General features: G+C 41.1%; 1 long non-coding RNA gene across 2 annotated transcripts in view; it reads right to left on the reverse strand.

Moving 5' to 3' along the window:
• The window catches only part of LOC148118218 (uncharacterized), a 55,807-nt gene extending 38,869 nt beyond the window's left edge, over positions 1-16,938 (reverse strand). Inside the window, exon 1 of one of the 2 annotated variants that reach the window (XR_015736380.1) lies at positions 16,398-16,428. This is a non-coding gene — a long non-coding RNA (uncharacterized LOC148118218). Of the gene's footprint in view, positions 1-16,397 lie in introns of both variants that reach the window. The other variant, XR_015736381.1, reaches the window with a different exon arrangement.
• Positions 16,939-17,264: the final 326 nt, after the last annotated feature.

The following is a 17,264-nucleotide window of genomic DNA, read 5'->3' on the forward strand; positions in this document are numbered from 1 at the left end:
TACTGGATGTCAACATTCTTGTCTCCACACCTAGATCTCTCTTCTTCCAAGGAGACACAAACACAGACATTGCAGCACCATGTTGCACACGTGGGTTCTATGGAGACAGGGAGAGCCATCTTGAGCCTTGGAAACAGCTGACATCCAGGGCATAATGCTCTATCCTATTCTATCCTACAGCCTCCTCTACCCGCACATTTCCCCAAGCCCATCTCTCATTAAATCAGTCCCTACTATGCTCCTGCATCTGGAGGAAGGCAGCACAGAAGGGAGGACTACAAGCACACTCAGATTCTCACTGGAGCAGCAGAACATGGACGGCCTTTTGTTTCAGATTCATACAAGGTACCTGAGTGAGTCAGACTCCAGAACACCAGGAGTTTTCTTATAAACATAGCATTCAATTTCCTATTTATATTTAGATATACACACAACTATTTTCCCACACCTCAAATACACTTACTATGCTTTTGTATCATCTACATAAAAACCAAGCCATTTTCACTTTTTATGCAAATGAATTGAATAGCTGGTCCACGTCAGGAATTAAACTCCTGAGATATAAGTCATTCACTCAGGGAAAAACAATGAAATGAGAAGCTCTGGGTACATAAAGAACTTGTTTATATTGTTACAAGCAAAGTGCCATCAATTCCCTGCGAGCCCAAAGCATAGAAGAATTCTTAAAAAGTGGTTTTCTGTATCCAGAACAGCAGCCTTTGCATTCAATAACTATTTTGCCGGGATCTAATATCTGGTCTGATATTTGACAGCAGGTCAGGTGTTGCCACATGGGCAGTCCTGGCCTTGAGCTCACATCTCTCCTCCTCTCTCTGTCTCTCAAGTTATGAGACCCACAGCTCACCACATTAACATACAAGGTTTGCAATCTTCACACCTGACCCCAATGTGGAGCCTTTTAAATGGTTCTGCAATGACAAGGAGGGTCAAGAACAAGTGGAATACACCAATACATCTTGAACCAAGCTCCTCTGCCTATTTACCTAAAGGTTACATTGATGAGCATTACTTATGTTGTATACAGAAGCGAAGTGTCAAATAGCAAGAATATTAACTAAATTTCACATAATATCAATGAAGATTAACCTTGTACATTTCTACCTTACATAGGAAACAGCTTTAAAATCACTTTGTAAATACTCTTTTTACCTACATTTTCTGTAAGCAGGCTGATTCTGCAAGGAAGGGTGGCCTCTATTTGTAATTTGGCAAATCTCATCACCAGGGAATACTTCTTAGAACACTGTGGCATTGACTTTCTGCTCTTGCTGTGTCTAGGATGTCTCACCTGAATCAACACAGGTGTCAACAGCCACACATTAGTGCTGAAATGCAACACTCTGCAACATAAGGGACATGGGGGAGAGAAAAGTAATAAGGAATCTTCTCTTTTTCTTCTTTTTTATTTTTCCATTCAAATATTTACACTTCCTTCCCTCCTCCCAATCCCCTCCCAGTCCCCCACAACCCCTCTTCCCTCTCTCTCCCTGCTTGAGAGAGGCAGCGAACCCTGCCCTGTGGGAAGTCCAAGGCCCTTCCCACTACATCCAGGCCAGGGAGCTGTACACACATATAGACTAGGGTCCCAAAAAGCCAGAACATGCCGTAAAAACAAGTCCCAGTGCCTTTATCAATGGCTTCTCAGTCAGCCCGCATTGTCAGCCACAATCAGAGAGTCTGGTTTGATCCCATGCTCATTCAGACCCGGTCCAGCTGGATTTCGTGAGCTCCCATTAAAACAGGCACACTGCCTCAATTGATGGACCAACCCCTCGTGGTCCTGACTTCCTTGCCCATCTTCTTCCTCCTCCTGCCTTCAACTGGACCTTGGGAGCTCAGTCCGTTGCCATCTTCCTCTCTCTCTGTGCACACTGACGTCCCCCAGGCCTGTGCACAACCCCTCTAATAAACTCCTATGTGGGTTGGCTTCATGTTCTGTGTTTCCTTCTCACTTGTGCCAGGTAATTTCAAAGTGAACAGCCACGCGGCAGGACACCCCAATCTTGAGAAGCTCGACATTGGAACAAATTGACCCTTCCCCAACTTTCTCAATTTTTGTTGGCCAGTGAGCAGGAGAGTTTCCTGCAGGTAGGCTCACCCAGCATCCAACCCCATCCACCGGACCTTCTAGCTACTAGCCCCACTCTGCCCCCAAACTCACCAAACTCTTGGCATCCTCAGTAGAGCTCTGAAATACAGCTTGCTACTGTTATGGTTGTTCTGTCTCTTTAAGAGACAAGCCATGCCCACTCCCTCCCCCATATGCTGAGGCAGGCTGATCTTCAGCTTCAGGCCCGAGCTCACTCTTTTTTCCTTCTTCCTCTCAGAGAGGCAGCTTTACTTCTGCTTCTCTCCCCACTTCTCCACTTACCCCATTCTCTGTCTCTTTCTCCTCTTCTCTCACACACACTCTCTCTCCCCGCTTCTCGCTTCCTCCTCCATAATCCCCTGAATAAATATTCAACCTCACTCTGCATGTCCTGTCTATCCATGTCTCTGTTTCCTGTCAGCCCGCCATGTGTTTCCCTGCCTGGGACCAGCCATTGCTCGGGGACCAGCAGCCCACTCTGCCTGGGACTGGATGTTCCCAGGGTTCGCTGTCTACCGCCACATGGCCCGCTACCACCATTTGGGACCTACAGCACTTCTGCTGCCTACTGCCGCTAGGGATCTTGCAGCATTTTTTAAAAAATCATAAAAGCTATAATTCTGAGGGGACTAAGAGGTAAATGAACAGCCACATCTCAGAACACCCCACTCTCTAGGACCTCCATATTGGGACAAAACCCTAGGCCCCTCTCCAAACTCCCTTGGCTCTTCTAGCCAGCCAGCAGGAGAGTTTCCTGCAGATAGGCTCCTTGAACATCCAACCCCAACCACTGGACCCTGCTACAATACTGAAGCTTGCTACAATACTGAGGGTATCAAGAGCTTGCTACAACATTGAGGAGACCAAGAGAGAGAACCAAGAGAGTGAAACAGGAGAGAAGACCAAGAAAGTGGGCTTAGAGAGACTTCAGAAGCTTCCTGAGACACAGACATGAACATACAGAGCAGAACAACCAAAAAAAAAAAACCCAAACATTCAGACAGCCAGTGCAAGGATTGGACCAAGACATAAAGACGATGTCGGCCCCATTTGAAAGAAGATATGGAAAGGTGCCAATGCAAACATTCATCCAACAACCTAAAACCCAACATGGTAACATCAGAACTGAGTGGTCACACAACAGGAAGACTTGATCATCCAGAAGAAGAAGTAGATGAAGAAGAAGAAGAAGGAGAAGGAGGAGGAGAAAGAAGAGGAGGAGAAAAAGAAGAAGAAGAGCAATAGGAGGGGAAGGGAAGTGGACTGGAAGACTTTTCCAACCTAAAGAATATCCCTATGAAGGTACAAGAAGCTTACAGAACACCAAACAGACTGCATAAAAATGGCCTCATCATATAATAATTAAAACAAAAAACATGCAGAATAAGTAAAGAATATTAAGAGCTGCAAAGGAAAATGCTCAAGTATTACATAAAGATAGCCCTATCAGAATTACACCTGACTTCTCAATAGAAATCATGAAAGCCAGAAGGTCATGGATTGATGTGCTGCAGACACTAAGAGACCACGGATGCAAGCCCAGCAAAGCTTTCAATCACCTTCGATGGAGAAAACACGATATTCCATGAGAAAACCAAATATAAACACTACATATCCGCAAACCCAGCCCTACAGAAAGTACTAGAAGGAAAATATCAATCAAAGGAAGGTAATGATAACCACAAAACCACAGACATCTGATAACCCCTACCAGAAAAACCCAAAGAAGGGAAACACAAACACTATTGATGAAAACTAACCAGAATTAACATCCACTGGTTATAAATATCACTTAATATCAATGGCCTTAATTTACCTATAAAAAGACACAGGCTAAGAGAATGGATATGAAAACAGGACCCAGACTTCTGTTCTACACAAGAAACACACCTCAACCTCAAAGACAGACATTACCCCAGAGTAAAGAGTTGGGAAAAGGTTTTCCACTCAAATATACTTAAGAAAAAATCTGTTGTAGCCATCCTAATATCTAACAAAATAGATTTCAAACTAAAATCAATCAGAAAAGATGGAGAAGGACACTTTATACTCATAACAGAACCAATCCATCAAGATGTAGTCTCAATTCTGAATATCTATGCCTCTAATACAAGAGCACCAACAGATGTAAAAAAAATTACTAAAACTTAAATCACACATCAAACCCCACACACTAATAGTAGGACACAAAAAAGCAAAAATTATACAATGGAAAAAAAGAAAGTATCTTCAACAAATGGTACTGGCATAACTGGATGTCAACGTATAGAAGAGTGAAAATAGATCCATATCGACCCCCATGCACAAAACTCAAGTCCAAATGGATTAAAAACAACAATATAAATCTGACCACACTGAACTTGATAGAAGAGAAAGTGGGAAGTAGTCTTCAATGCATGGTCAAAGGAGACCCCTTCCTAAGTATAACCCCAGTAGCATAGAGACTGAGAGCAACAATAAATAAATGGGACCTTTGAAACTGAGAAGCTTCTGTAAAACAAAAGACACAGTCAGTAAGACAAAAAGGCAGCCTACTGATTGGGAAAAGATCTTCACCAACCCTATTGAAAGAAGGCTGCTTGTTTGTCCAGGCTGTCCAGCCACAATATAACCACCCAGAGCACAATATTATTTGCAATATTGTTTGTCCAATAGCTTAAGCATATTTCTGGCTAAATTCATATCCTAAACTAACCCATCTCTATTATTCTGTCTATCACCATATGGCAGTGGTTTACCGGCAAAAGTTCAGCAAGTCTGATGCTGGTGGCATTTCCATGTTTTCTCCCTGACTCTGCCCTTCTTTCTCTCATTATTCAGCTTAGTTTTCCCTGCCTACCTAAGTTCTGCCTTGCTACATGCCCAAAACAGTTTTATTGTTTATTAATGGTAATCACAGCACACAGAAGGGACTCCCACATCACCTTCCCTTTTCTGTTTAAGTAAATAGGAAGGTTTTAACTTTAACATAGTAAAATTACATATAACAAAACAGGCATCAAGCAACAATTACATTTATAATGTTTATATCTACTTTACCTTTTATCATAAATAAAAAAACTATGACTACAACTAAATTCTTCAATTTCATCAAAGGCTCCAGAAAGATATATTACCTAAGTAAACAGGAAGTACATTGTAAGCAACTTCCAAAACTCTAGAATTAATAGAGACATCTCGCTGCCTGGATAGTCTCCCAAAGTTGTTCTGTACGATTGAGGCATCAGTCTTCAACTTACTGTCCCATAGTATCTGACAGACTTTCTATGAAGCAGGAAATTTCAAAGACAGTGCCACCTATACTGGCAGTTTATCAGTCACTTTTTCTGTGTCCTGCAGAACGTCTAGAAGACTCTATCATAAAGCAGGAACCCCGAAGGATGATCTCACCTATAGGCAAGTTCAGCAGTCATTTCTCTGCAGGTCCAGCATGTTCAGTTCATTAATCAGTCCAGGCAAGAGCAGTTTCTTTCCCAAATGGCTAACAGACTCCATAAGGAGCCTCTTCGATGTCCATCTTCCTCTTGAAGTAGACTGAGGTTGCCAGGAGCATATGTGTCTCACTGTCATGTTAAGTACTAAATTCTTTTTTGAATTGATATTTATTAAGCTCTACATCTTTCTCTGTTCCCCTCCATGCCTCTTCCATCCCCCCTTCAGCCATCCCCCAAGTCCCTATGCTCCCAATTTACTCAGGAGATCTTGTCCTTTTCTCCTTTCTATTTCCCATGTACATTAGAACAATGCATGTCTCTCTTAGTGTCCACATGTTGTCTAAGTTCTCTGGGATTGTGGTTTGTAGGCTGGCTTTCTTTGCTTTATGTTTAAAAACCACATATGAGTGAGTACATGTGAAAATTGTCTTTCTGGGTCTGGATTACCTCATTCAAAATAATGTTTTTTAGTTCCATCCATTTTCCCGCAAAATTCAAAATATCATTAGTTTTTTTCTGCTGTGTAGTACTCCATCTTGTAAATCTACCGTATTTCCCTTATCTGTTCTTTGGTCGAGGGGCATTTAGGTTGTTTCCAGGTTCTGGCTATGACAAACAAAGCTGCTATGAACATAGGTGCGCACATTTCCTTGTAGCATGATTGAGCATCCTTTGGATATATACCCAAACGTTGTATTACTGGGTCTTGAGGAAGGTTGTTTCCCAATATTCTGAGAAATCGCCACACTGACATCCAAAGGGGTTGTACCAGCTTGCATTCCCACTAGCAATGCAGAAGTGTTCCCTTTTCCCCACAACCTCTCCAGCATAAGTTGTCATCAGGGTTTTTGATCTAGGCCGTTGTTACAGGCATAAGACAGAATCCGAGTTGTTTTGATTTTAATTTCTCTGATGACTGAGGACATTAAACATTTCCTTAAATGTCTTTCAGCCATTTTAGATTCCCCTGTTGAGAGTTCTCGGTTTAGTTCTGTACTCCATTTTTTTTTTAATTGGATTATGTGATCTTTTGGTGTTCAATTTCTTGGGTTCATTGTATATTTTGGAGATCAGACCTCTGTCTGATGTGGGGTAAGTAAAAATCTTTTTTCCTTCTATAGGCTGTTGTTTTGTCTTGTTGACTGTTTCTTTTCCTTTACAGAAGCTTTTCAGTTTCAGAAGGAACCATTTATTAATTGTTTCTCTCAGTGTCTGTGCTTCTGGGGTTATATTTAGGAAGTGCTTCCTTGTGCCAATGCGTTCAAGTGTACTCCCCACTTTCTCTTCTTGAGGTTCAGTGTAGCTGGCTTTATGTTGAAGCCTTTGATCCATTTGGACTTGAGTTTTGTGCATGGTGATAGATATGAGTCTGTTTTCATTCCTCTACATGTTGATATCCACTTCTTATGCCAGCACTACTCGTTGAATACGCTTTCTTTTTTCCATTTCATATTTTTTGCTTCTTTATCAATGATCAGGTGTTTGAAGATGTGTGCATTGACATCCGGGTCTTCTATTTGGTTCCATGGATCCTCCTGCCTGTTCTTATGCCAATACCAGGCTATTTTCAGTACTGTAGCTCTGCAGCACAGTTTAAAGTCAGGGATTATGATGCCTCCAGAAGTTCTTTTATTGTACAGGGTTGTTTTGGCTATCCTGGGTTTTTTGCTTTTCTATATGAATACCGTTCTTTTGAGGTCTTGAAGAATTTTGATGGGATTTTGATTAGCATTGAGGTGAATCTGTAGATTGCTAGTGGTAAGATTGCCATTTTTACTATGTTAATTCTGCCTACCTGAAGAACATGGGAGATCTTTTCTCTTTTTGGTATGTTCTTTCATTACTTTCTTCAAAGATTTTAAGTTCTTGTCATACAAGTCTTGCACTTGTTCGGTTACAGTTACTCCAAGATATTTTATGCTATTTGTGGCTATTGTGAAAAATGTTGATTCTCGGATTTCCCCAGTCCTTTTATCATCTGAGTTAGGAGGGATACTGATTTTTTTTGAATTAATCTTGTACCCTGATATGTTGCTGAAAGTGTTTATGAGTTGTAGAAGTTCCTTGGTAGAAGTTTTGGAATCACTTATGTAAACTATCATATCATCATCAAACAGTGAGAGTTTGACTTCTTTTCCAATTTGTATCTCCTGATCTCCCTTTGGTATCTCATTAATCTAGCTAGGATCTCAAGAACTATATTGAATAGATATGGAGAGAGTGGACAACCTTATCTTGTTCCTGATTTCAATGGAATCGCTGGGAGTTTCTCTCCATTTAGTTTGACGTTGGCTGTTGGCTTGATGCATACTGCTTTAATTATGTTTAGGTAGATTCCTTGTATCCCTGCTCTCTCCAAGACCTTTACCATGAAGGGACGTTGTATTTTGTCAAAAGCTTTTTCTGCATCTAGTGAGATGATCACGCGATTTTTATTTTTCAGCTTGTTTATATGGTGGATTATGTTGACAGATTTTCATATGTTGAACCATCCCTGCATCTGTGGGATGAAGCCAACTTGATCATGGTGGATGACGGTTCTGATGTGTTCTTGGATTCGATTTGCCAGTATTTTATTTAGCATTTTTGCATCAATGTTCATGAGTGAGATTGGTCTGTAATTCTCTTTCTTAGTAATGTCTTTCTGTGGTTTTAGTATCAGGGTAATTGTAGCTTAATAAAAAGAATTTGGCAATGTTCCTTCTGTTTCTATTGTGTGGAATAATTGGAGGAATATTGGTATTTGTTCTTCTTAGAATGTCTTGTAGAATGCTGAGCTAAAACCATCTTGTCCTGGGTCTTTTTTTGATGACTTTTGATGACTGTTTCTATTCCTTCAGCAGTCATAGGTCTGTTTAATTTGTTTATCTGCTCTTGTTTTTAATTTTGGTAAATATTATTTCTCAAAAAAGTTGACCATTTCCTTTAAGTTTTCCAATTTTGTGGAGTATAGGTTTTCAAAATATACCTGATGATTCTCTGTATTTCCTCCTTGTCTGTGGTTATGTGCCCCCTTTTCATTTCTGATTTTGTTAATTTGGATATTCTCTCTCTGCCTTTTGGTTAGGTTTATCTATGTTATTGATTTTCTCAAAGAACCAACTCTTTGTCTCATTGATTCTTTGTATTGTCGATTTTGTTTTTATTTTGTTGATTTCAGCTCTCACTTTATTTCCTGCCGTCTAGTTAGTTCTCTTATGTGAGCTTGCTTCTTTTTGTTCTAAAGTTTTCAAATGTTCTGTTAATTCACTGGAGTGGGATTTTTCCAGCTTCTTTATATAGGCGTTTAGTGCTATGAACTTGCCTCTTAACACTGCTGTCATTGTGTCCCATAAATTTGGGTATGTTGTATGGTCATTATCATTGAATTTTAGGAAGTCTTTAATTTCCTCCTTCATTTCTTCCTTGACCCATTGATGATTCCGGTGAGCATTGTTTAATTTCCATGTGTTTGTGGGTTTTCTGGAAATAGTATTGCTGTTGACTTTTAGTTTTATACCATGGTGATCAGATAAGGTACATTGGTTTATTCAATTTTTTTTGTCTTTGTTGAGATTTGTTTTGTCATCGAGTACATGGTCACTTTTTAAGAGGGTTCCATGAGGTGCTGAGAAGACGGTATATTCTTTTCTGTTTGGATGGAATATTCTATAGATGTCCGTTAAGTCCATTTGAGTCATAACATCTGTTAGTTCTCTTATTTCTCTGTTCATCTTTTTTTTTTTGCCTGATTGACCTGTCCAGTAGTGAGAGGGGAGTGTTGGAGTCTCCCACTATTAGTATGTGGGGTTTAATGTATAATTTAAACTTTAGAAGTGTTTCTTTAACATAGAAGGGTGCCCTTGTATTTGGGGCAGAGATGTTCATCATTAAAATTTCCTCTTGATGGATTTTTCCTGTGACTAATATGAAATGAGCTTCTTTGTCTCTTTTGACTAATTTTAGCTTGAAGTCTATCTTGCTAGATATTAGGATAGCTGCACCCACTTCTTTCTTAGGTCCATTTGACGGTTATTATTTCCCAACCCTTTACTCTGAGACGATGTCTGTCCTTGAGGTTGATATGTGCTTGTTGTGAGAAGAAGAAAAATGGATTCTATTTTTGTTTCAAGTCTGTTAGCCTGTGCCTTTTTATAGGTGAGTTGAGTTCATTTACATTAAGGGATATTAATGACCAGTGATTGCTATCTCCTGTTAATTTAGTTTTCATTGTTAGTGATGTTAATTCGTGTGTTTTCTCCTTCATTCGGGTTTGCTGTTATGAAATCATCAGTTGTGTGTGTTTTTCTTGGAGTTTTCCTTCTAGTATTTGTGTCAGGCTGGGTTTGTGGCTAGGTATTGGTGAAATCTAGTTTTGCCATGGAATATCTTGTTTTGTCTTTCTATGGTAATTGATAGTTTTACTGGGTATTCTAGTCAGGGCTGGCATCCATGGTCTCTTAATGTCTACATAATGTTTGACCATGACCTTCTGGTTTTCATTGTCTCCAAGGGGAAGTCAGGTGAATTCTGATAGGACTACCTTCCTATGTTACTTGGTCTTTTTCCGTTGCAGTTCTTAATATTCTTTCTTTACTCTGTATGTTTAGTGTTTTGATTATTATGTGGCGAGAGGACTTTTTTTTTTGGATCCAGTCTATTTGGTGTTCTGTAAGCTTCTTGTATCTTCATAGGCATATCTTTCTTTAGGTAGGGTAAGTTTTCTTCTATGATTTTGTTAAATAAATTTTCTGTGCCTTTGAGTTGAACTTCTTCTCCTTCTTCTATACCTATTGTTCTAAGATTTGGCCTTTTCATGATGTCCCATAGTTCCTGGATATTTGTGGTTAAGCTTTGTTAGATTTAATGTTTTCTTTAACTGATGAGTCTATTTCTGCTATTGTACCTTCAGCGCTTGAGATTCTCTCTTCCATCTCTTGTATTCTGCTGTTCATGCTTGCATTTGTGGTTCCTCTTTTGCTCATGATTTCTGTTTCTATAATTCCTTCGGCTTGTGTTTTCTTTATCATTTCTATTTCAGTTTTCAAGTCCCGAATAGTTTCTTTTATATGCTTGATTTCTTTTTCTTGTTTTTCTTTACGTAATTTTCTGATATCTTCCCATTTTTTTGTTTGTCTTTTCCTCTATTTCTTTAAGGGAATTTCTCATTTCACCTTTAAGAATTTCAAACATTCTCTTGAAGTAATTTTTTAAGTCATTTTCTTCTAGTTCATCACATTTGGTTCTTCAAGTCTTGATGTTGTTGGGTCTTTAGATTTTACTGGTGTTGTGTTGCTCTTCATGGTGTAGCATGTGATCTTACATTTTCTACTCATCTTTTCCTCTAATAGGTGTGGTTGGGAGATAGCTCAGTGCTCCTCTGCTTTGCTCTGCTCCCTTGGAGTTTGCTGTATCAGGCCTACTTTGATCTAGGTTTCTGGCTTTGATCTGTTTCTGTAAATCCTGGTCTGGATCCCCTAAAGCAGAAGTCCCTGGCTTAGAGTTGGACTGAGATCGCTAACTCTGGATATGGTCACTTGCTCAATCCTGATCTGCCAGTGGATTTGCTCCTGGCTTCTGCTCCAGGTGGACCTTGTTTGCTCAGTGTCCTAGGTAGCTGGTTCTGTCCTACTCTGGTTCTGGTGCAGATCACTGACTCTGGGTCAGGTTGCTAGCTCATCTTGGTCTGCCTGTGTCCTGGGATTGGGTTGGCTTTCAGAACTAGATTTGTTCCTGGCTTCTGCTTCCTCAGGCCCTTTCTGTCCCAGGTAGCTCATTCAGAGCCACTTCTGAGGAATTTCTTGCCCAAGGTGGAGTTCCTTGCCTCAGGGCAAATGTGGCCTATTTTTACCAGCTTAGACCTATATCTATAAATCCTGGTCTGGATTACCTCCTGCAGAATTCCCTGGGTTGGAGTTGGACCTGGAAAGGTTTATGGCTCCAGTCTACTGCCTCACAGGTCCCAGGCTCAGGTGTACCTGGACCCACAGAGAGCCTGCTTACTCCCTCAGAGGTCCCAGACTCATGCTCAGACACACAGAGCTTCCAGGTTCCTGCCTATTCACTTTGATGTCCCGGACCAATTCTGGGACCCACAGAGGTCCTGGCACAGGCCTATTGCCTCTGAGGAACCAGACTCATGTCAGATCCCACAGAGATGTGTGTTCCTGCCTATTCCCTCGGAGTTCCCAGGTTTACTCATGCCCAGACTGGCAGAGGTCATGACTCAGGCCTAGTTCCTGAGAGGTCCTGAACTCATGCCAAAACCCACCAGGGTCCTGGCTTAGGTCTACTCCCTAGAAGGGCCCAGATTCACGTCCAGACCATCAGTGGTCTCTCTAACATTTAAGACATTTTAAATGACATATCCTGTATTCTTTGAAAGGTTTAAAGAATACCTATCTATCTGAAATACATCTCTGTACATCCAGAAAATCTAACTAACATGACTAGAAGCTTCACTACGATAGATCAGTATCCATTAAATTATATTTCTTAATCATACATTACATTTTTAAATGAGCTATACAAACACAATACCTTAATCAAGATCAGAAATACATATACATATAACAAAATAGACCTTAAATAAACCACGATCCATACCAAGGCAAATTATTTATACCCATAGCATATCCCCTTTTAAATATAAAGAAACATTTATAGACAATATTTGGGAATATGGGCATAGTTTTCTCCATATTGCTTCCTGCTGATTGTTGAACATAGTAATTTTTGGGGGTGTTCACGACAACACTCAGAGGGTTTTGTCCCACCAAACCACACCAGTCTGGAAGCAATCCATAGGTTCTCATCCTCTGTGGAAACAAGAGAAGAACCTCTTTTCCAAAGCAACATATCCTTAGACCCAAATTTGGAAGTCATGATACCTTCACAAAATACATGTTGGTTTAGCTTTGCAGTCCAAACAACGAAATGTCTTTCTGTACGTAGCTCATTCACAGTCAAAGAATTCAAAGAAAGCACAATAATATACATAATTCAGACTTTCTGTGTAAAATACAGCTTTATGTGGTTTAAATTTTTTGCTCCTTTTAATCAATGTATGTTGTCTCTTTAAAGACTTTACCTTTTTTTAAAAACCATTAATGTCCTTTTAAGACTCTCTATACTCTTTTTATTCTCTCTCCCAGGACTACGTGGATTTATCCAACACTGTGATTCATTTAGAGTACTTTTCCATCTGGATTTGTCTTTATTGTATATCTGTAATTATTTACTGTCCAAAGCGCTTTTTAAATGCTAAGCACTTCTTAAAACTTAAGCTGCATTATTACTAGGCTATACACGGTACTTCCTACTTGCCTGCCAAGTCTAAAACCAAGCAACACAATTACCTCCTGCTTGCCCCGTCCTGTCCAGCATGGTGGAGGAGCTAGTACTTCTAGCTGTGTTCACCACTTCCAGGCACACAGCCAGTCCACGCTGCCACCAAGCAAGCCACAGCAACTGCTCACACACCCCATCCAAATGCTCCGTTTCCCAAAAGAGGCAGTGGTTGCACTGGAAGCATAGTCCAGAAAGTCGGCATTTTAAAATGGTTGTGGCTGAATCAGGAAAATCTCTCTTAAGGGAGCTGCAGCACACTGCCAGGAAACAGCAAGAAGCTGTGTCAAAGTCTGTATTTTTGTGTTTAGAATTCCTTTTCAAGCTTTCTCAGGTTGTACGTGGATTTTAGTTGGTCACATGGGTGTCAATTTGTTGAAGAAAAAGTCACGTGTTTGTCTCAGCTGCCCAGCCATGATATAACCACTCAGAAAACCATATTATTTGCAATACTGTTTGGCCAATAAGCATATGTCTGGCTAAACTTATATCCTAAACTAACTCATCTCTATTATTCTATATATCACCATGTAGCAGGGCCTTAATGGCAAGTTTCTGCATGTCTGACTCTGGCAGTGGCTCCATGGCTTCTCCCTGAATCAGCCCTTCTTTCTCCCAGCATTCAGCCTAGCTTTTCCTGCCTACATAAGTTCTGCCTTGCTATAGGTCCAAAGCAGGTTCTTTATTCATTAATGGTAATCACAGCACCCAGAGGTACTCCCACACCACAACCCTGCACCAGACAAAGGAGTGACTTCCAAAATATATAAAGAACTCAAGAAATTAGACATCAAAATTCTAAATAACCCAATAAGAAATGGGGTACAGAACTGAATGGAGAATTGTCAATAGAAGAATCTCAAATTGTCAAAAGATACTTAAAGAAATGTTCAACATCCTTAGCCATCAGGGAAACAAAATGAAAACAACTCTGAGATACCATCTTATATCTGTCAGAATGACTAAGATAAAAAACACCAATGACAACTTATGCTGGAGAGGATGTGGAGTAAGGGAAACACTCATCCATTGTTGGTAGGAATGCAAACTTGTACAGCCATCTTCAAGTTCAGATTCTTTGCATGATTCTTTAGTAATAATCTACATATTCTTATACATAATTATATATTTAGTAATATATATAAACATATACACACGGTACAATGTGATATAAAGCTTATATTGAATTATATTTGAATAACTTCAATTTGTGAAATGGACACAGTATAAGAAGCTGTACTAGGACTCTGCACTTTCTATGTGCTGTGGGAAGGAACTTGAACTACCCACAGGGCAGGAAACCCTGACTGCTCTTAGGGATGGAGAGGGAGTGGGGGGAGTGGGAGGGTGTTGGGAGGAGGGGCGAAAATGGAAACTTTTATATTTTAATAAACTTAAAAAAAAAGAACTCGAGGAAAGTTAAAGAAAAGAAAAGAAAAGAAAAGAAAAGAAAAGAAAAGAAAAGAAAGTGCTGGTCTTGCCTGGGACTAACTTTGTAACTATGCACTAAAACCAAAGAACTGCACACTATTAAAGTGGATGGATTTTATGCTCTCCAAGTTGAAAAAAAAAAAGATGAAGTACAAACTGGCAACACATGATACCCAAGAATGTTAGAGCACAATTAATCTCAACCTTTGGAGCAGAAGCAGGTGGATCTCTGAGAGCAAGGCCAGCCTGGTATATATATCAAGTTCCACATAGTGACACCTTGTCTCAAGGCAAAGAAAATTTCAAAATATATAAAAGAACATTTAACATCACTAGCCATTATAAACATGAATTAAAAACAACAATGAGATTTTTATCTCACTTCATTCAGAATGGCCTTTATTAAGAAAACAAATAATGACAAACGCCGGTGAGAATGCAGATAAAAGGGACACCCTTGTACACTGCTGGTGACCACGTAAACAAGTCCAGAATGTGTTAATATGGAGGTCCCTGAAAAAGCTAGAAATAAATCTAGGTTATGGCTCAGCCATAGCACTCCTGGGTATTTGTCCAAAAATTAAAACAAACCACAGAAAAACTTGCACTTCAATGTTTATTGCACCACTGCCCACCAACTCAGGAGTGGAAAGAGAAGATGTGATTTATATACAATGGATTCATTTCTGCCATGAAGGTGAAATTACATCATCCTAAGTAAAATGGGGACAACTGGAGATAGTTATATTAAGTAAATTAAATCAATCTCAGAAGGGCAAATCCCCATGTTTTCTCTCACTCTTGGGCCCCAGACTTAATAGGTACATCAAATGCTCTATGTGGAATGGTATGCATGTAAAAGCAAAACTGTTTGGGAAGAAAGGACAGTGATGGAAAAAGGGGAGGCATGAGAAAGGTGAGAGTAGGGAGGGATGGAGGGATAAACTCAACGTCCACCGCATACCTGCCAGACGTAAACTTTTATAATAATAAAATGAACTTTTAAAGTATCCCATGTGCTTTTGCTTGTCAGTCGTGGACAGGACTGGTACCAGTCTTCTATAATGAACCCATTCATCTCTTCACTCCTTTTAAAATACAGCTTTATTACGGTGTTCAGGAGGACTTCTGACTTAAATATTCTTCTGCGCGTTTCAAAATGTATAAATGCATGGCTACAGTTCAAAGTCATCTAAAGAGAGGATCAAGCTAATGGACACAGAAAGTTAACACCAAGCGGCTGGACAGATGACTCCCTGATTCAGAATGAATGTTTCCTGTTCTTCCAGAAAACCTGAGAGAGGTTGCCAGCATCCACGGTGCTTCACAACCACCTGGAATTCCAGATCAAGGAGATACAACACCTCCCTCTGATCTCAACTGATGCCACAAGTAACACATTCACAGATACACAAACACATAAATAAAAATAAATCCTAAATAGCACTAGAAAAATCATGTAGTACCAGAATTTACTATAAACTGTGAGTATCCTTATTGAATAAAGCTGCCGTCCTAAAATGAAATGCTGACAAAATCCTTTCCTTAGCATTTAAAGGTAACTTTTCACATTACAAGTCACGCTCCATTCCAAAGACAGTCTACTTGTTCTCATAAATACACTTTAAGTGAGTTTAACTAAACTGTGTGATGATCTGAGTAGAAAACAACAAAAACCAAACCAAAGAAGACAACAACAACAACAAAAAATCAAGGCATTAGGATATATTTCCGCCTCCTAATATTTGAGTTAGGAAACACATGAAGTATATTTTATGCCCAACACACAAACTACTTATAAAGTTTGATGATAAAACAGTACTGAGAAGGTTATTGAAAAAATCAGTAAGATAAAACATGGCTAGGTGTAGTAATGACTCCTTTAACTTTTTTCAAATACACAAATCAGGTCATCCAATACCTGGTAATAGTTTTTTTTTTTGGTTTTGTTTTTTTGGGAAAACAAAAACAAAAACAAAAAAACAGCATTGTGAGGTGAACCTTTTACTTCAGCTCTGCAACCACCCTGGGCATGGGACCTGCAAGGCTCCATCCAAGTCGTGCTGGGGAGGGGAGGGAGAGGAGGTGCAGCTCACCATTGAAGTTTTCCAGGTCGCTGATTGCACAGGTTGCAGCCCACGTCCTCGCGGCTGAGGTCCCTTTCGGGCCGGTAGGACTTCATCCTCGAGTTCACATTCCTCCGGAGTTTAGGGCTGGACGACACGCAGCACCGGGCTGTGTTTCCATCGTTGACTGCTCGGCCGGTAGCCCCCGGTCCCGGGCGCCGGCTCCAGCGCAACGCAGGCCGCCTGCATCCCGCGGAGGACTGAAGACGCGCCGGCCCCGGTTCCGCATAGACAGCTGGACACCGCCGTGGATGGAGGCGACAAGCGGGTGGCTAATGCGACAGGCCGGCCGTGGCCCTGGAGTCTACGACCTCAGCCCCGCTGGGCAGAAGAGGAGCCTGAGTCCGCGACTGCGCCCCACGCAAAGTTCACCCACGCGGTGCCACGGCGGACGGGGCAGCGCAGGCCGCCTCCCCACGCGCTCTCGTTCGGCGCCCGGCTTGGACAAGCGGTTTCGGTTAACACCGGGGACACTCGAGGGACACGCGCGGAATAGCCAAGTTGAGGCGGGAGTGGGAGCGGCCCAGGAGGGGCGCGGCGAAAGGCGGTGCGCGAGGTGGAGTCCGCGCAACCCCGCCCCACGCCCGCCCGCGTCCGTCCTGCCCCTCCCCGCCCATCTGTGTGGATTGCTCCATTCGGGTGCGCTTAAGCCACGCCTCTCCGCTAGGCCCCGCCCCTACCCGCGGCCCGCCCCTCCACTCTGGAAGCCCAGCATTTGGGCTCTGGAAGATGTACTGTGCTGGCACTGCAAAGACAAAACCGTCATCGCCAAGAAAGCAGTGAGTCTCTTCGCTCTTCCGCATCAAAATCGCAGGGGTAGGGGTAGGTAGTAGAGAG

The sequence above is a fragment of the Myodes glareolus genome, chromosome 24 (assembly GCF_982192425.1).
Source record: "Myodes glareolus chromosome 24, mMyoGla1.1, whole genome shotgun sequence".
NCBI classification, from domain to species: Eukaryota; Metazoa; Chordata; class Mammalia; order Rodentia; family Cricetidae; genus Myodes; species Myodes glareolus.